This window comes from Hyperoodon ampullatus, assembly GCF_949752795.1.
Source record: "Hyperoodon ampullatus genome assembly, chromosome: 11".
Classification (NCBI taxonomy): domain Eukaryota; kingdom Metazoa; phylum Chordata; class Mammalia; order Artiodactyla; family Ziphiidae; genus Hyperoodon; species Hyperoodon ampullatus.
The window spans coordinates 29861426-29880147 of record NC_136924.1 but is presented as its reverse complement, the minus strand read 5'-3'; the positions used below and the strand labels follow the sequence as shown (position 1 = coordinate 29880147).

At 35.1% G+C, this 18722-nt stretch overlaps 1 protein-coding gene and 1 pseudogene across 2 annotated transcripts in view; one reads left to right on the top strand and one right to left on the bottom strand.

Moving 5' to 3' along the window:
- Positions 1 to 18722, top strand: part of CRY1 (cryptochrome circadian regulator 1) — a gene marked incomplete at its 5' end in the record, with an annotated part of 91811 nt that overhangs the window by 10181 nt on the left and 62908 nt on the right. The gene's annotated exons all lie outside the window — the stretch shown is intronic.
- LOC307059950 (small ribosomal subunit protein eS8-like) overlaps positions 1917 to 18722 on the bottom strand; it is a 36096-nt pseudogene continuing 19290 nt past the window's right edge. Inside the window, exon 3 of the transcript in view lies at positions 1917 to 2252. The product of the transcript in view is annotated as a small ribosomal subunit protein eS8-like (transcript). The remainder of the gene's footprint in view (positions 2253 to 18722) is intronic.

The following is an 18722-nucleotide window of genomic DNA, read 5'->3' as shown; positions in this document are numbered from 1 at the left end:
TATAACAAAAAAGAAACAGACTCACAGATATAGAGAACAAACTAGTGGTTACCAGTGGGAAGGGGGAGAGGGATAATAGAGGGGTGGGGGAGTGGGTGGTAAAAAGTGTTGGGTGTAAGATATGCTGCAAGGATGTATTGTACAACATGAAGAATATAGCCAATATTTTATAATAAATGTAAATGGAGTGTAACCTTTAAAAATTGTATAAAGTAAAATAAAATAAATGCCTTTAAAAATCCCAATATCTTCATCTGTACTCTGTAAACTTTGTTAGCTTTATTGAGGTATAATTGACAAATTGAAATTGTATATATTTAAGCTGTAAGATAGGTTTTTTGATATATGTATTCATCGTGAAGCTCATTTTTGATTATTCACTTTCACCTTTTCTTTAACGCTGTCCTCTTTTTTAAGTTGCTTCTAATCAACATTTAAACATGCTTAAAACCAAATTCTATAAACAAACAAACAACAAAAAAAAACCCAAACAGGAACAAAACCTACCCTTGACATTCCTCTCCTGAAACTATGTTTCTCAGTTCCTTTATAGCCACACTTCCTGAACAAGATGTCTAAATAGTGACTGACTTCATTTCTTTATCTTCTACTCACCCTTGAACCCACTCCAAACTTGCTTTTACCCGCCCCCACCCCCTTCTCCACCAAAACTGTTTTCATCCAAAGGATACCTTAAAACTTTTCATTCCTGGACGTTTTACTGTTTGACACATTTGACTACACGTTCCTCTTCTTCCCTCTGCTTTGGTCAGAGGACTCTCCTATGTTTGTTTTTCCTGCCAGAGCTATTAGTGTTCTTCCTTGACTTCTCTTTTTCTGTTCAACCCTTAAATGCCCTTAAGTCTGTAATCTCCACCCTCTTTTCCTCATTCCTAGGTAATCTTCTCTCTTCATAAAGTCAGTTACAAATCTATATGCCCAGAATGCACAAATTAGTATTTGCAGCCCAGATCTCTCACCTGACCCCCAGATATGTGTCCACTATATATAGATTCCCTCCATATTTGAATGTATTATATTACCTTAAACTCAATTTGTTCAAAACAGAGTTCATCTTTTCCCTTACCTCTTTCTCAAAAACAAACAAAAAACTCCAAACTGACTTTTCTTTTGTTTCTTATCTTCATAAATAATACTGCCATTTGCCCAGTTGCTCACAGAGTTTACATATTAGGTTGTTAATTATGTATTCATTTATTCTACAAATAAATGTGTGTCCATACTGTGTGCCAATCACTTTGCTAATTTCTGTGGATAAAATGGTAGTCAACAGATAAATTCTCTGTCCTCAGGGAGTTTACAATGTAGAGACAGATTTATTCAGGAATAAAGTAATCATGGAAGTACATTCTTCTATCTCCATTGCCACTTTAGCCCATACCACTATCCTTTTTGTGTAGATTTTTCATAGTTTACAAATCATTGTTCCCCTCACCCTCCTCTAATTCATCCTTTACACAACAACCAGAGTCATCTTTTAAAATTGTTAATCTGATCATGTCCTTTGCTATTTTAAAATCCTTCAATGACATTTATTTACCCTTACGTAAGGGTTCAAAAAGCCATAGCGTGGTTTAAAATCTCTACGTTATCTGGTCTTCTGCTTCTTTTCCCAGCCTCCAGGGATTGCCTCACTGAGGCATTTGAACTAAGCATTGAAGTATGAGATGGATTTTATAAAAAGAGAAAAGAGGGAAGGGAATTGCAACCAGAGGGAAGAAAATTCCAGACTGAGGAAAAAACGTGAGGGAAGGCACTGTATTCTGATACTGGCGAGGAGGTTGATGTAACCGAATCATATCATGCATAAAAAGATAGGTGGTGTTGTTTAGCACTCTTGGTTCAGTGCTTTTAGATGGTTGCCTGACTTAGACGAGCTTAAGCAGAAAGACAGTTTATTGGCAGGTGTAATTGAACAATCCAAGGGAAATTGGCTTCAGACATGGGTTGATGCTAGGGCTAAGAAGGGCCAAATTCTCTTTGCATCTCCAAACTTCACTTATTCTGCACTGGGTTTTCAGACAGGCTGTCCTCTGGTGGTAAAACATAGCAATAACAATAGCAGGTATATAGTAAAAAGCATTCGCTTCTGCCCCAGAAGTGTCAGCAAAAGTCTGTGGCATTTCAGTGGCTCTGTTTGGGCCAATTCTGAACCAGTCATTATGAACCTGATTGTCTGAGCTGGAGTTGTTTGCCTCATGGGTGGAATCAGCTTGACTGGACTGAAGTAACTGAAGTAGAATAAGTAGGAAGTAGGTGGATGTCCTAAAACAACAGATGCCTATTATATAAGAACTCAGATCAGAAAGTGGGACCAAGTCAGAAAAACTTTGACCCCTGTTAGGGAACTATAACTTTAGCATCTGAGTGAATGATAGAGAAAAGAGACAATATAGCAGTGAGAAGCTTTATCAACAGTTCAGTTGAAAGATAATATAGACTTGAATTAGGGAAATGGCTGTGAGGAAGGGGAGGGATGCAAGAGAGTAATTGTAGAGGTGCGATGGATAGTTTAGGTGACTGTAAAAGGCAGTTACATAGAGGAGGGTGAGGGAGAGAGTAAAATGTAAGATTCTCATGCTTTATGCCTCTTTGACAATTAGACATTAACTAAGTTAGGGATAGATTATATTTAGATGATGACAAGAGTGAGTTTAGGTCATGATGAATATGAGGTGCTGCTAAGATATCAGCATGGGAAATGGAGAAAACAGAAGTTCAAGTTCAGGGAGTATAGACATTAGAGCTGTGGATATGGGAGTAATTCCTATATAATTAATAGGTGAAGCATGACTGATGATCTTAGAATAAGACCCATCAATACCTTGGAGAATACTGTATTTAAGATGAATAGGAAGTGGTGAAGGAGACTGAAAAGAGAGAGAAAGGGAGTCAGGAAAACAAAGGTGGCAAGAATTTTCCTTCATTGTGCTAAAGAAGGCAGGTTAGGGTGAGTTTTGACAGTTATGCAGGAAAAATTTGTCAAAGACTTGGAAATGGGCAGAAGAAATTACTGTGTATCTGAATGCTGGGCATTGGACCCTCCAGAACCTAGAGGACCCTCCAGGAATTATATTATTTTGATTTAGAGATATATATTTTTGTCCTTGATTGACTAGACTGTTTTACAACTCTGCAAAAAGGCGGCAAAAGTTTCGTTCTAGAAAACTGGTAACAGAACAAATGTTTCCTGCTTATACTAATGCAATTATTCCTGTTCACGCCATGCAAATGAATTTTATAGACTGGGCAATATAAATCTCTGAATGTCAGATTCTCATTTGAACCAGTTTTAACATCTTACTGGTTTCTTCATACATTAATGAGTTAAATAAAATCTTTCCCATATATTCATTTCACATTTGTATGAGAGTCGTGATTTAACCATTTTAAAAATTACACTTTATTACAAAGGCCTTTGGTAAACTTCGGGAAAGCAGCTTCAATGTAGTTGTAAGGACAGAAATCAGATTGTATAGGGTGTTACAGGAAGTGTGTGTGTGTGTGTGTGTGTGTGTGTGTGTGTGTGTGGCTGTTTTAGGGGAGGAGGGTGATGATTGAGGGATTGGTGAAGAGAGTTTTTATGGGAGAGGTAAGACATAAGCTGCATGCACAGGTTCTGGACAGGCTGAGGGAAAGTGAATTTTGGGTAGATCATCAGACTTGTAGTCTAGACAGGATGACAAATAGAAAATAAAATATATAGATAAGGTGAGGCCCGAATGTGTAGTCCTTTTAATGACAGCCTGAAGTGAGTTTAGAACATCTGACTGTCCTAAAACCTAGATACTAATCCCTGCTTTCCTATTCAGTAGCAATTGGGCTGACTTTGGGTAAGTCACTCCTCCTTCATTTTATTCATTCAGTACATGTTCATTAAGAGATTGTTATCTGCCAGGCACTTTGCAAGGCACAAAGATGAAGGTCATAGTTTCTGCCCATAAAGAAACTTTCACACCACTCAAGGACAAATAATTAGAATATAGGATGTTAAATAGGACTTCTGGAGAAATATTCTGGAACTCCTCCTCTCTCAAACCAGTATCTCCCTCCCTCCTACCTCCTACACTTTCCCTCCCCCCAACTCTCTCTCTCTCTCTGTTTCTCCCTCTCACACACACATACACACACACGCACACACGACCTCTACTCCTAATCCTTCCTCCTCCCCCAGGGTTGTCTCTCTTCTGTGCTCCTAAGATTATCCTAATATGAAAAGGGAGATACTAAAAAAAAAGCCCTCTTATCTGATATTGGGACTAACAGTTAGTTATTTGAAAAAGACAAGTGTAAAAAATAACATATAAATGTACATTAATTTGACAGCTTTTGATGTAGGGTGGAATTCTAGGTCTGGATTCTCTGTCTCTCTTCTTTATCCACGTTTACTCCTTAGGTGATTTAATCTAGTCACATACTTGAATACCTCATGCATTTCCTGCCCTGACCTCTATCTTGAGTTACAGACATAGGTATCCAGTATTTTTACTCAGATTCCAAATAAGCATCTTAAACTTAATTTTGTCTCCCTCTCCTCCACCTCCCACTGTTTCTCTGTGTCACATATGGCAACATTCACCTCATTGCTCTGCAGAAACCTAGGAACCATCTTTCCTTCATTGCTTTTTTTCCCTCACAACCCCATCTCTAGTCCTTCAGCAATTACTGTTGCTTTTCTTTCAAAATAATTCCCATATTCATTCAAATCTCACATTTCCACTGCTATCATACTATCCAAGTCACCAACATTTCTTGCAGGACTACTGCAGTAACCTCCTAACTTCTCTACTTCCATTTTTATACCTTCCTTCCCAGTCTCTTCCATGTGGAAGCCAGAGTAGTATTTTAAAAAACCTTAATCAAATCAGGTCATTCCCACGCTCAGAATCCTCCAGTGACTTCCAGGGTATTAGCATTTCTACTTCTCTACCCAAACATTATATTCCCTTATAACTTAACAGGGCTCATTCCTTCAGTATCTCTCCTTAGAGAGGCCTTGTCTGACCATCCTATGTCATTGCCCCTACTCCTTCCCTGAATCTCCCACTTTTCACTTTCTTTCTCCTTGCCCTGTTTTATTTTTCATGGCATTTATTACTACCTGAAATCATTGATTGATTGAATGACTGATTGATTGATTGTTTTATTCCTTCACCAAATTGCACAAGAGAGGGGTTGATTCATTATTGGTTCCTCAGTCCTGTAACACAGTTCTCACTGGGTGGTCTAGGGACGTTTTGGGTTCCCAAGACTCTTTCAGGGTATTTGTGAAGTCAAACTATTTTTGTAATAATACTAAGACATTATATGACTTTCTTACTGTCATTTTCTCATATCTGTAGAGTTGAGTTTTCTAAAAGCTACACGGTAAGTGATGACACTATTGGCTATGATGGCTAATGGAATGTGTGCTGGTGTATTCTTGTGTTTAAAAATTTTTTCAGCTTTAATTTCTCACATGAATGTTGGTTGATATTACCTATAAGACAAAGCTCTATGGGGTTACTCAGTAATTTTTAAGAGTATAAAGGGTCCTAAAGCCAAAAAAGTTTGAGAACTGCTGCCTTAGAACAGCACCTGGCACAGGGTAGGTGTTCATTGTACACTTGTGGATTGAGTGTCTAAATGAATATTGTTCTGCTGAGTTTGCTAATGGAGTTTCATGTTGGCTTTCATGCATAAATAACACTCATAGTATGATATTGCCTATCATTTTCTTTAAAGTTGATTAAAACCTTAAAGACCCTTGTGAAGCAAAGCAGTACAGAATTCCTCTAGTACATTTTTTTCTTCTGATCTATTTTAGCTATCTTATCCACAGATAATTAGAAACTTTTTTGGTGATTTGCCATTTATCAAGCCTTTCTGAAACATTCAATTTAGTTTACTTTTTACACTCATTCAATCAGTTTATATAAAATAATTATGTGATTACAGTAAGAAATTCAGCTGGCATGAACAAGTTTAAATAACACAATTGACTGTTGACATGCCTAGAAGTGTGATTAGAACAATAATCGGATGTAACACAGAGCAAAGCTTGCTTTTCTTAAGCTGAATTTAGCCATGGCCACCAGTTACTCAGTATGGCTTTGTATGTTTCACAGAAGTTATGGAGAGATTGTATGATGTCAGTATGGAAATAGCAAAAATCGTTATTAGTAACATAAAAGCTGTAACTTTTCTTTTTAACTTGATATTTTAAAATTAATTCTGACATTTTTATTCGGTTTGGATTGCATATTTGTTTTTTTTGGTTTTGTTTTGTTTTGTTTTGTTTTTGTGGTATGCGGGCCTCTCACTGTTGTGGCCTCTCCCGCTGCGGAGCACAGGCTCCGGATGCGCCCGCTCAGCGGCCATGGCTCACGGGCCCAGCCGCTCCGCGGCATGTGGGATCCTCCCAGACCGGGACACGAACCCGTGTCCCCTGCATCAGCAGGCGGACTCTCAGCCACTGCGCCACCAGGGAAGCCCTGCATATTTGTTTTAATTGGGCATTAGAGTTTCCTAGAGATGAAAGAAGGAAAAATGCAGTTTTAAAAATGGGATTCTATTGACTCTAGTTATTTTTGCCATTTTTATCTTATCCCAGCTCTCTCCCCTCAGTAGCAACAATAACAACAAACTAATATCTTAACATTTGTGTTTTTTTTCTAGTTTTGCTGTTTTAAGTGATATAAGCCAGCAGGAATTAAAAGGCTATAAATACAATGACTTAATATTAAACTACTGTGCTATAGTATATATGTACTGGCAATCTTTTTACTGTTATTAACATATGATGGGCAGTCAGATTCTAATTTGGGGATTAAAATACCTTTTTTATTATAGGATTTAATAATTATTTTTTTGTAGTGAGGGTCATAATTTTGGTTGATATAATGGGAATAGAAAGGAAAGATTGAATGAAAGGGAAATACTAAAAATGACTTGGCAACATATATGAGAGGTTTTAGAAAAAGAAACAATGATGATTCTAAGTTTTGAAATCTCAGAAAGGGAGATATAAAGTCAGAAGGAGCTAGTTCAGGAGTTAGGATGATAAGCTTGTTTCAAGGTGTACTGTAGTTAAGGAAACAGTAGGATATCCAGGTACAGGTTAACAGGGACTGAAGCTGTGAAGGGAAGTTGGGACTAGATGTATATATATAATTGGAAATAATCCTTTGTGAGGTGGTAATTCAAAATAGAAAATTATGAAAATACTAAAAGAGGGACATAAGAGAAAAAAAGGAATGACAGTCTTTATGATTTTTGAAAAAATATACATGTTAAAATCTTTGTACTCAAAAATTTCTGTTTATAGCAGTAATAATAAGCTTCAAAGGGCCTTTCCCACCCAAAGATGATATATTGACCTATATGCTTTTCTAATAAATTTGTATTTTCATTTATACATAAAAATATCTACAATTTATATTGACACTGAGGTTGAACCTCTAACTTCTTTTTCCCCAATTGAAGGTCATTTCCCCCAAATGGTGTTCAGATGTTCCAACAGTATTTATTGAATAATATCCCCACTGAAATGATATCTTAACCATACACTAAATTTTTTAATATTTTGAGGTCTGTTTCTAGGCTATTTAATTTTCAAAATACGAATTTTTTTCTGATGAAAAATAAATTGTAAATAATTCAAACAATATGAAGAAAGTATCTGGTAATAGTTTAAAAGTATGAAAATATGAATGCATATGTATATTAAGCGTATTTATACATAAACTTTGGTGTCTCTATTCAAAAATGTAAATGATTCATTGTGTATTACTTTGGGAGCTAATTTTGTTAGGTTTTGATAATGGGATCATGTTAGCCTTGTAAAATACTTTATATCCTTTTTATACTCCCTAACATTATAAAAAAGATGAATTCTCTGTTCCATAAGGGTTTGCTAGAATTCACCCATAAAGTCTTTTGGGTTGGGGTCTTTTGGGAGTAGGCAGATTCTTTTTGTAGATAGCTCAGGGTACCTGTGCAGTCCACACACTGTACTGCCAACATCAAAAACCTTGCTAAAAGGATGAATTTTAGCTTCCATTTTAGTAGTTTATGACTCTGTAATCTACTTTTCCTATGGACCGTTTATTGGATTTACAGTCCATACCTGACCCAAACTGTTCCAGTTTGGAATTTGGAAGTTTGGAAAAGGGATACACAAACTCTACTTGGTTGACACTGTGCCTTGACACTGAGCAGTCATAAAAAGCTAGGTATCTTAGCATAGAAAGGTGACTGTAGAAAGAGAAAAACAAGACCATTCATTTCCAAAAAGGAGCAGGTATCCTGGGTTCCTAACATTCCAGAACCCTTAGACTTGACTGTATTTCCTGAGCATAGGTTACCTGAGATACTCCACTATTCTTCCAATTTTCTTTTTTTTTTTTTGCTTGACTTAGTTTCTTTTTGGTCACTTTGATAATTGAATTTGATAATAATTCATATTTTCTTAAAATGTCTACCACTTAATCTAATCACATTTTCATATGTATTGCCAAAGTTGTATACTATATTCTTTTATTTTAATAACCACTGCTGTTATGGTCCCTTTCTTATATTACTAATAGGTATTTGTATAGTTTTCTTTTTTTATTTTTTAGTGAGACTTGACAGATGCTTTTCTATTCTATTGATCTTTTGAAAGCATAGCTCTCACAGAAGGACAAAAGAATATTGCCAAGAGTTACCTCCACAAAATGCATTGACTCAGATAGTTGGGTTCTACCAAACTTTTAAGAACATGTAGCTTCAGTGCTATAAAAAGCACCATTGTGTAGCATGGTAAAAGAAGAGGGAACTATAGTCCAGTATTATTTAGGAATAAAATGTACAAATTTATCAAATAGAATACAAAATCATATTTTAGAAGTATACTCTATTGCATATAGAAAATGCAAGGATAATTCAATATTGAAAATATATTAATATAAATCTCTATATTTAAAGAACAAAGAAAAATCATAAGATCATCTTCATAGATGCTGAAAAGACTTTTGATAAAGTTCAACATCCATTCTGAATAAAAACTAGTGCTAAACCAGTAATAGAAGGCTGCCTCCTTAATACAGTTATATTAAAAAAAATCAGCTCAAAAGCCAGCATCATGCTTAATGAGTAAATTTTGGAAGAATTTCTGTAAAATTGAGAACAAGATACAAATGCTTGTTACCATCACTATTACTATCATTGTGCTAGAGGTACTAACCAGTGAAGTCTAAAAGGTATAACAATGGAAAAGAAGGTAAAAGTATTGTTTTTAGATGATATGATTGTACATCTGAAATGTCCAGGAGAATCAACTGAAAGTGTTATAAATAATAAAAGAATTTAGTAATGTGGCTGGGCACTATTTTTCTTAACCTTGGGTGCAGAGAGTTAAACTGATCTTTAGATCAAGACACATTGTTGTCATGGGTGTATATAAAATCTCTTGCTTGATTTCTTTCTTTCTTTAGTCTCCTTTATATATATCTATTTGAATTTCCTTTCCCTCATAAAGAAATGTCTTAATATTTGTTTATGTTATATTATTTTTCATAAAATAATTATATAGTATGTTATTACCTATATTCTAGTATATTTGTTTACCTTTTTGTAACTGTATTCTTGAAAAAAAGGGTATTATTGTTTTCTGTACATTTATTTTTTAAGTTATGTAAAAGTCATAGAGTAGTAAATCTTATTCTGCTACTTTCTGTCACTAGGCACTAAAATTTTAAGATTTACTCATGTTGGTACTTCTAATTCACTGCCTCTAATAGCTGCATAATACTTTTGTGGGACATTTACCTCATTTTACCTACCTGTTATCTTAGTGATAGCTACTTCCAGTTTCCTGACATCACAAATTATGTTGCAGTGAACATCCTGTACATGACTCTATGTAAGGATTTCTTTGGAACATGTATAAAAATGAATAGAATTGCTGAGTCATAAGATAACCCTGTACTTGGTTTGACTAAGAAATGCCAGGTTGCTATCCCCAATAGCCTAAGTAGTCTATATTCCCACAGGCAATGTATGAGTATTCGTATATTCATATATACCAACATTTAAAAGTTAGCCAGGTTTCTAAATTTTACCAATCTAATAAGTGTAAAGTAATGTCTGTTTTGTACTTTTCTGATTATAATAGGTTTGAACATTTCTTGTTACATTGTCTTTAGAGGCTTTTTTCCTTCTGTAAATTGCCTTTTAATAGTCTTGCTCATTTTTGTATTGATGTTTCAACTGTCTTTTAAAATTTTATTTGTAGGAGTCTTAAAATAAATATATATTAAAAAATACCAACAGTGACTAACAAACACGTATAAAGATATTCAACATTGTTAGTCATTAGGGAAATACAAAGCAAAACCACAGTGTAATACTACTTTACACCCACTAGCATAGTTATCATAAAAATTCTTTTAAAGGAAAATAAGTATTGGTGAGTATGTGGAGAAATCTGAACCCTCATACATTGCTGGTTGAAAGTGTAAAATGTAAAATGATGTAGCCATTGTGGAAAACAGTTTGGTAGTTCCAGAAAAAGTTGTAAACAGAACTGTTTGTTGCTGTCTTATGGGTCATACCATATGACCCAGCAATTCCACTCTAAGAATTCCAATAGAATTAAAAACAGGTATTGAAACAAAAATTTGTACATGAGTGTCCATAGCAGCTCTGTGAACAATCACCAAAATGTCTATCAACTGATGAATGGATAAACAAAACGTAGTATATCCATACAATTGAATGTTATTCAGTGATAAAAAGGAATGAGGTACTACAACATGGATGAATGTCCAAAACATTATGCTAAGTGAAAGAAGCCAGACACAAAAGATCACATATTATATGATTTCATTTATATGCAGTATCCAGAATAGGTAAATCCATAGAGACAGAAAGCAAATTAGTGGTAACCAGGGATAGGGGAAGGGAGAAATGGAGAGTGATTGCTTAATGGGTACAATGTTTCCATTTGGGGTGATGAAAATTCTTTGGAACTAGAAAAAAGATAATGATTAATTTGTCAATATTTACAAAAAATCCTGCTGGGATTTTGACTGAAATTGCACTGAATCTATAGCTCAATTTGTAAAAATTGACATCTTAACGATATTGAGTCTTTCAATCCATGAACATAGTATATCTCTCCATCTATTTCGGTCTTTTATTTTTTTCATGTGTTTTGTAGTTTCAGCATGCAGAGCCTGGGAACTGTTTTGAAGCCCTCTGTTTTGTAATACTATGTGTGTGTTCTCCCTAACTCCTTTCCTATCTATTGAGACCTTTTCAGTTTTTCCCTGGAAACTATACTTGGAGCTAAAACATTGCATTTAATCTACTTCTCTTTACTTGGTGGCATTGGGGTGTGTGTGTGTGTGTGTGTGTGTGTTTTTGTGTGTGTTTTGATTAGACTACAGCTTTTGCTTTAGAGCTGAACTCTGCTCTGTGTTAACTTGTGTTAAAGTTCTATACTAGTGTTCTTTCCATCTAGATTAGGAAATACCCTTTTCTCATGGGGGCATACGCTCAGGTTTTGAATTGTGAATCTTCCTCAATTTGGGGCCCTAGAGCTATGTTTTCAACATTTAAAGTCTGCCATGGTTGTTCTCCAGGGGTATTTGTATCTCCCCAGGCAAAAAATGATAAGGGTTCCTGTGGGTTTGGGCCCCAGTATTGAGAGTTGATGAAAATGGGAGTGGCGAGTTAGAGAGGAGCAGTTCACTCTGATTTTACTGTAGGTTTACAGAATCTTAATTTTTTTCTCTTTTACTTCTAGTTTGCTAAGACTTTGTTAATAGAAGTAAATAGCTCTAAGTAGTTATGACCATTGAGTTTTTCCTTTTGGCTTTTCTCCTAACCTAGAGGGACCAAAGTGGCAATCCCTGATAATTCCTCCCTCTTCTGCAGAAATTCTGCAGTCCTGCAGTGGTTATATAGGTTTCTCGTCTCAGTAGTTGTGTGCATTTCTTTATAACACTGATCATCACACTTCTTTACATGCTGATGCCAATAAAGTGTTACTTTTTGTGACTGCCAGTGGCTTATTTATTAAGTAGTGAATCTTAATGACATGGTACAATTTCTTGGGTGGGGCAAAAATAGTGATTTTTAATGTTGAGGATAAGATAAAAGGATTTCTAAAGACTGAATTGTAGTACAAATGGCTTAATAGTCGAGTTTGGTAGTGTATATATGTCCATGCCTCTCTTTCGCTTTGTCACAGCTTACCCTTCCCCCTCCCCATATCCTCAAGTCCATTCTCAAGTAGGTCTGTGTCTTTATTCCCGTTTTACCCCTAGGTTCTTCATGACATTTTTTTTTTTAATTCCATATATATGTGTTAGCATACGGTACCAAACGTAAGGTAGATAGATAGTGGGAAGCAGCCGCAGAGCACAGGGAGATCAGCTCGGTGCTTTGTGACCGCCTGGAGGGGTGGGATGGGGAGGGTGGGAGGGAGGGAGATGCATGAGGGAAGGGATGTGGGAACAGATGTATATTATGACTGATTCACTTTGTTATAAAGCAGAAACTAATAAAAAAAATAGTCGAGTTTGACTCTTTCCTAGCACTTAATGATTTTGTTCATTTGTTTAGAGAAAGAAATTAATGACATACTACTGGGTATATTAACAGAAAATGTGTATGTTTGTGTATAGCAATAGAATTTGAAGATACACTTTTAAGTCCAAATGCAGGTAAAGAGTAGATTAGCAATCCATTTGTCACTGTTTCCCCAATTCAAGCATTTAGCTGTCAGCTTTTGTGGGGGTGCATTGATTTAGTTTCTGAGTTCTTAAAGTGTTCATGTCCCGTTTTTGGTTATGAAATCAATTTTGCAGGTTGTAATGGACATTAAATATATGATTATAGAATTAGAACTATCAGAGGGCACTATGTTATAAGGGTAAGCCATTTTATGAAACTTTCAGTTATACACATAAATGCATACGTGATTAGTTGTTCTCAATCATATTTCTTGCTATGGATCACTATCAAAAAAATCACTGATTTAGTCTATTTGTCAGATGGAGAAATAGGTCCAGTGAGATTAAACCACTTGCCCCAGGCCATGTCTATTCCAATAGTGTCTTAATATAAAACATGGATTATTACATTCACAATCCTTTTTTGTGTAATTGAAAATAATGATGAAATTGTCAAGAGATATATGAGTACAGACAGATAGCCTCACAGGGTTTCATATTAGAGTCCTTGCTCCAGGTTAACATTATCTAATTCAACAGTTCCCTATTGAATACAATTCATAGTTAAAAATCTTATCAAACTGTTCAGAATTTTCAATATTGTCCACAAAAAGCATCATTAACTTTGTCATATATCCATCAGTCTAATAGTCCTGTCAGAAAGTGAAAAGAGATTGTTATCTTGCTGTTAACTTACCAGCAATTCTGTTTTTGTTTTTAGAACAAGCTTTGTTTTCTAAGTGCTTCTAAACTTTATGTTTAGTAACCCTTTCTATTATTTTCCAGGGGTGAATAATTAAACTTACTAGCTTATACTTTTTGAATCTTCCCTACACATACACACCTGTTAAAAAGAAAAAAAAGACTTATTTTCTCATCTACCGTCCTCTGACTCTTCTCAGTTTGAGCTTGTTCATTATTCTTGCCAAGATTTATCTCTTGGACTTCTGTTCTCTCTTTAGGTTTGTACATCCCTATTTAAAGTTTGTTGTTAGGGTATATATATTTATCAGGGGCTAGTGGAATAGGACATTCTATATTCTCTGTCGTCTATTAATATTATATTATTATCCTGAGTATAGACTTGAATTCTCTCTGTTAATTTTCTTGGCTTGAGCATGATTTTTAAAAGGGTTATAGTGTCATATCTAGCATTTAAAACAAAACAAACAAATAAAAACTTCAGCCTTAACATTGCAGACATTTTTTAAAAAGGTTTTTGTTTATTTTTGCAATTTTACTTGATTATACACCAGTCTTCTCACTTTTGAAATTTGGGCTTTTGAGAAAACTCCTTTAGAGAGAGAGAGAGAGAGAGAGAGATTCTTTTATCCCCTCCACCCCCAACTTAGTTTTTTTTCTCATTGCACTCATTCATAATAGCATAGTCAGGACTTCATCATTTTTAATTCCTGTGCTATATTGCTTCTTGATTTGCCAGCCCATCATGTAACAGTTGTCATTTATGCCTGTTATGTAATAGGTACTTTGTAAATCTTTCTACTTGGCATTTTTTGTTCTTTCTTTATACCATTTTCAATCTTGTCCAGTTAGTTCAGATTTTACGGTCTTATCTACAATACTTTTTAGATTATAGTGCTTATATAACTATTTCCCTTGCTATATTATAAACACTTGGAAAGCCCCTAATTCAATGATTCTAAATATGTATCTAAGTTAGAACAAGAAACTAATACAGGAAAGATCAGTGGCTTGTGTATTATTTTAGAGTTGGAACTAGAACCCAGATCTTCTGATTATTAAATATTATTCTCCCTAAAATAGGAGTAACTTGGTATCCATGTGGAAAAAAAATCTGAATCCCTACCTTGTTCCATAACACAAAAAACCAATTGGAGATCCAGATGAGTAAGGTGAATCAGTAATGCTCTTAAAGAATAAAATGTAGGGAAGAATCTCCATGAGCTTAGAGGAGGCAAAGATTTCTTAACCAGGTTGCACATTCTTGTGTACATATGCCTGCGCGTGCGCGCGCACGCACACACACACACACACACACACACAAGCATTAACTGTAAGGGAAAATATGATAAATTGGAATACTTTAAAATTAAGAACTTCTACTCATCAAAAATGGCAGTAAGATAGTAAAAAGGCAAGCCAGTGAGATGCCAGTGGGTGAAGATATTTGAAACACATATGACTGACAAGGGAGTTGTATCAGGAATGTATAAAGAACTAAAAATCAGTAATAAAAATATAGATAACTCAATTTAAAAATGGGCAAGAATTTGAATAGGCATTTCACAAAAGAAGTTATCCAAATAGCCTTCAGACATGGTAAAAATTGCCCAAGCCACATTAAATATTTGGAAAATATAAGTTAAAACCACAGCGAAACACTGCTACATACTTTCTGGATTGATTGGCTAAAATTAAAAGATCTATCAGTACAAAGAACTGATGAAGATATGGAACAGCTGGAACTTTCATACACTGCTATTAGGAATGTGAACTGTTAACACTTGGGGAAACTCTAGGGCTCTATGTTGAGTGTTACATTACCAGTAACCCAGCCCTTTCACTCCTGAGTATATACTCAGTAGAAATCTATGAACATGTGTAGATGAGTTCACTTTATATTCATAGCAACATTATTTGTAGAAATAATCCCAACGTTTGGGAATCCCAGTTGTTCTCAAACTAGTAACAACCCAATGTTCACTAACAGTAAAATGGATAAATTGTGGTATATATTCATATATAAAAAAGGAACTGCAGCTATACACAGTGACATGGATAAAACCCAAAAATATGTTTAATGAAAGGAATCAGAAAAATATATATATATATATGCCACATGATTCCATGAACTAAAGTTTAAAAACAGGCCAAAGTGATTTTTGGAATTAGAAATCAAGAGAGTAGTTTCCTTTGTGAGTTGGGAAGGAATAGAAGGGGAGTTTTTAGAATGTTGGTTATGTTCTGTTCACAACACAAAAGTGATTAATCAAGGATGTTTGCTTCATTGTATTGTATACTTATTATATTTCAATTTTAAAAGCTAAAAGAAGCAGTATGGGGAGGGATAAACAACGGAATTCACTGAAGAAAGATTGGAAAGAATGGATAATTATAATAATTATTATTATTTTTGCGGTACGTGGGCCTTTCACTGTTGTGGCCTCTCCCGTTGCTGAGCACAGGCTCCGGACGCGCAGGCTCAGCGGCCATGGCTCACGGGCCCAGCCGCTCTGTGGCATGTAGGATCTTCTTGGACCGGGGCATGAACCTGTGTTCCCTGCATCGGCAGGCAGACTCTCAACCACTGCACCACCAGGGAAGCCCGGATAATTATTTTTTTAAGAGTCAAGGTGAGACCTAAATCCATGCATCCATTCATCCAAAAGCAACAGTTGCTTAAAATTTGGCACATTTTCATTCATTGTTAATATTTTTTCTTCGCTATGTTTATCTTTATCAAAGTTAAATATTTTTATAGTTTAAAGTGTCAAAAACTGCTAAGGCTCCTTAGAAAAAGCACAACAAGGTTCCTGTTGTCCCTTCTCCAGTCATCCTCTTCCCTACTCCCACAAACCACCCGTTGGAATTTTTATTGGAATTGCATTGTATTAAGTCTATATACAAATTAGGAGGAATTGGTATCTTTACTCCATTGCATCTTCCAATCCATTTTATAGTATATTTCTTCATTTACCTTGGCAATAGCTAAAATTGTACTGAAAGACATTTTTCTCCATAAAAAGCTTTTGCACTTTTGTTACATTTATTCCTAGATTCTTCATGTTTTCTAATGCTAGTTGACACAGTATCTTTAAAAAATAAATTTGTTTGTTAGGAGAATATAGAGATGATTTATATCCATTAATGTTTAATTCTTATTTACCTATAGAGTCTCTCAAATTTTCTATGTATACATATCTGAATAATGGTAATTTTGTTTTTTCCCTTCCAGTCACTGTACTTTTTGTTTATTTGGTATTAGTTTGTTTAGCTGATTGTTGTTTGTTTGTCTTACTGCACTAGTTAGGACCGCTAAGAAGTACTGAATCGAAGTGATCATAGTAGGTTTCCTTGTCTTGTTCAACTTTTTAAAGGGAATCTTTTAGTATTTCTCCATTGAGTATGCTTTCTGCTTAGATTTTTCATTAGTAGCTTTTTTTCAGGGTAACAAGTTAAGGAAAATTATTTCTAGTTTTCTAAGAGTATTTTCATATATGTGGTTAAATTTTTTTTTTTTTTTTTTTTTTTTTTTTTTTTTTTTGTGGTATGCGGGCCTCTCACTGTTGTGGCCTCTCCCGTTGCGGAGCACAGGCTCCGGACGCGCAGGCTCAGCAGCCATGGCTCACGGGCCCAGCCGCTCCGCGGCATATGGGATCCTCCCAGACCGGGGCACGAACCCGTATCCCCTGCATCGGCAGGCGGACTCTCAACCACTGCGCCACCAGGGAGGCCCTATGTGGTTAAATTTAATCAAATGCCATAAATATAATATATTCTATGACTTTTAAAGTGGAAAAAAAAGATAAGAAGATAATATACTTAATTTTTCAAAGCCTAAAGTAGGTTCATACCTTTTGCTTTTCCTCCTGCATAGTACAGGGAGTCTAGAATCTCATTTACTCCCTTCCATACTTAAACGTTTGCTCTGTATTTTAATTCTGTCCTTTTAAAAAAATTCTATTAGGCATTATTACATAATTATTTTGTAAAGTCAGAGTTCATTTATATTTACCCATATATTTACTACTTTCTTTTCTCCTTGTTTTTCTTGCATACTAGACAATCATCTGAAATCACTTTACTTCTGTCTGAAACATCATTTAGAATTTCCTTTAGTGAGATCTTTTAGAGACAGAACTTTTCATCTTTTATCATAGTATGTCTATATGTTTATCTCAATTCTTGAAAGATATTTTCATGGATATAGAATTTTAGATTGCTGTGTTTTGGGTTGTTTTTTGTTTTTCCAGCTTATTGAAAATATACTACTATCTTCTAGTTTCCACTGTTGCTCCTTTGAAGGTAATCTGTAGTCTACCCCTACCCTCGAGCTGCCTTGGGGATTTTTCTCATTGTCTTTGAAAATTATTGGTGGGAAATTCCTGAGAGTTCCTTTCTTGGAAGAGAATTTGAACTTAATTCTTAGTGGCATTAGAGTCATTGCCACTTGAGGGACACTTTTAACTTTTTGGTCTGAAGTTTCTCAGATTATCCTGATGATTTGAATTTGGGCTGCAAATCTGCCCAGGGCTGGTCAGTGCTTACAACTTACAGATTCATTTCTTTTTGTTTATTTTCTTCCCTCCTTTTCTGCTGAATGCCAAGGCAACCTCACCACAGTGTGGTGTGAAGGATTTTGTATCTGGTTTATTCATTTCCTAAGAATTTGTGTAGTGTTTTGGCATCTTGACTTAATATTTTTGGATATCTTCTTTTAGACTTTCTGTCTTGGACTGATCCTAGGCTTTGTCTTCTGTTCCCCTTGCATCATGAGGTGATCAGAACCACGCTTCAGATGCTTTGGGATTAGCAAATGCTCTTAGGGTAAAAGCTGATTATGTGTTCTACTTAGCTTTTAGTTTGTTAATTTTTATTGTCTTGTCAGCTCTCAGCTGCTTTAAGATGTGTTTATATATATATATTAACGAATATTTTTATTTGTTTTTAATGGGAATGTTGATCTAAATAATTAGGCCATTACTTGAAATTGAAACCCACTTATTTTTGTGTGTGTGACCCAAATATATGTAGCATCTGTACTTATTTTGCCCTTTTCATTTTTGATATTGCTTATTTGTGTCTTCTCCCTTTTTGTTGTGATGAATTGATCAGAGGTTGATTAATTTTATCATCTTCAGAGAACCAACTTTTGTCCTTACTGATCGTCTTTCTCTATTGTAAATTTGTTTTCAATTTCATTAATGGCTCCTGTTACTTTCATTTCTTCCTTCTGATATCTTTTTCTTACTCTAACTTCTTGAGATGCATACTTAGGCTAATAATATTTAGCCTTTT